The sequence below is a fragment of the Dipodomys merriami genome, unplaced genomic scaffold, assembly GCF_024711535.1.
Source record: "Dipodomys merriami isolate MVZ:Mamm:240054 unplaced genomic scaffold, mDipMer1.0.p SCAF_444, whole genome shotgun sequence".
NCBI classification, from domain to species: Eukaryota; Metazoa; Chordata; class Mammalia; order Rodentia; family Heteromyidae; genus Dipodomys; species Dipodomys merriami.
In genome coordinates, this window is record NW_027206007.1 from 107,364 (window position 1) to 109,365 (window position 2,002).

Genomic DNA, 2,002 nt, shown 5'->3' on the forward strand with positions numbered 1-2,002 from the left:
ACAGTCTTCACAGAAGCAAACTCTCAGAAATATTTCTTGACTTTGAAAAGGATAAATTGGCTGCAGTTAGTATAAACTTAGAAGTATTACAATTCACAAAAATATAAAAATGTGTTCACATATTTCGTTATATAACCCAAAGCAGAAAGCAAATATTGTTCAGATGATTTTTTAAATCAGTTTCTGAGGTGCTGGGAAGGTGGATAAGTGGTAGAGTGCTTGCCTTGCATGCATGTGATCCTGGATTTCATTCCTCAGCATGACATAAGCATAAAAAGATGAAAGTGGTGCTGTGGCTCAAGTGGTAGCGCTAGCCTTGAGCTGAAGAGCTGAGGGACAGTACCCAAGACCCAGAGTTCAAGCCCCACAACCAACAAAAACAAAGCAAAAACACAAAACAAAACACAGTTTCTCAATTTTGTGGCCTCAACTCTGTAATACCACTACCTCAGCCTAGGGTTAAGATTTTAGGTGTGGACATTTATCAACACTCCTGATTCAGACTCTATTTGATAAAATTTTTAATCAATATTTTGTTTTTAGTTTTGCTCTTTGTAAATTCACATGCACCTATGAAAAATGGTGTGGCCATCCCAATAACATTTTCAAAGTACCTCTTAAGCACGACTCACAAAAAGTTGTATTATATTACAACAAGGAAAAATTCTATAAATACAGAAAACAATAATTAAATATTAATGATGACTAAAATAAAAAACAAAACAATTACCAGGGTTTTCAGTATTTGAAGTGTACACAGTAGATTTTACTATTTTCTCATATTCCTGTAAATTTAAAATTGGATACTATCAGTAGCCTTTAAATTTACCCACTAAGATTACTATTTATAGTTCATCTCATCATTTGTATGTGGCTTATATCATTATTTGTTCATCACTAACATATAATGTAAGGGAGCCCTAAAGATTTAACAGAAACTCTGTAATTAAAATCTTAACTCTTCACTCTGCTTCTTCACACAGTCATTGCACCTTCTCATTAGTAAAGTTTCTATAAACTCTGAAATGTACATACTTACTAGTACATGCTACCAGAAATATTATATACTTTATTGAAAAATTTTAAGACCTGCCAAACAGTCTTAATTTTGTCATATATAAGCAAATCCCAAAATTAAACATACTTAAAATATTAAAACTTTTAACAAACTTTAACATTTGCTGCAATGAACATTATGACAGGTGCCTTGTGTAGAATAATTGACTTCCTCCTCCTACACATCTCATGAACAACAAATATCTGGAATTATTTTGTTTTTGGCATGTCAACCTTGACTTTATTCTTAAATGTGTGCTTTACGTAAGAAATACATGGTTCTAAAATTTCACAATTCTTTTGAACTTACTTTTTGTTGAATTATCTAGTTTAAGAAAATTAATTACTCTTCATATATAAAAAATGTTCTGTGCTCAATTTGGCTGCACATACACTAAAATTGGAACATACAGAGAAGATCAGCATGGTCTCTGCCCAAGGATGACACGCAAATTAGTGAATCGTTCCATATTTTTACAACAACAGATGCTGGAAGGGATCCTACTGCATTCTTGGTGGGAGAGTAAACTTGTTAATCCACTTTGGAAAGCAGTTTGGAGGTTCCTCAAAAGACTCCACATAGAGCTCCCCTATTACACGGCAATCCCACTTTTGGGCATTCTCCCAAATGATCATAAACAAGTCCATACTAAAATTACCACCACAACAATGTTTATTGTAGCATAATTTGCCATAGGTAAGATATGGAACCAACCCCGATGCCCCTCAGTAGAAGAATGGATCAAGAAAACGTTGTGAGTGTGTGTGTGTGTGTGTGTGTGTGTGTGTGTGTGTGTGTGTGTGTGTGTGTGTGTGTGTGAATGTACACTTACACAACCACTTTGGAAATCAGTCTGGTGAGTCCTCAGAAAGCTAAATATTGACATTCCTTATGGCCCACTCATACCACTTCTAGGCATCTATCCTGAACAACACGTAGCAATAT

At 34.5% G+C, this 2,002-nt stretch overlaps 1 non-coding gene across 1 annotated transcript; it reads left to right on the forward strand.

The window, feature by feature from the left end:
• The first annotated feature begins 1,426 nt into the window (after window positions 1–1,426).
• Window positions 1,427–1,532, forward strand: LOC138808161 (U6 spliceosomal RNA). The gene has a single exon (XR_011366433.1). It is a non-coding gene; the product is annotated as a U6 spliceosomal RNA (small nuclear RNA).
• The last annotated feature ends 470 nt before the right edge of the window (window positions 1,533–2,002 follow it).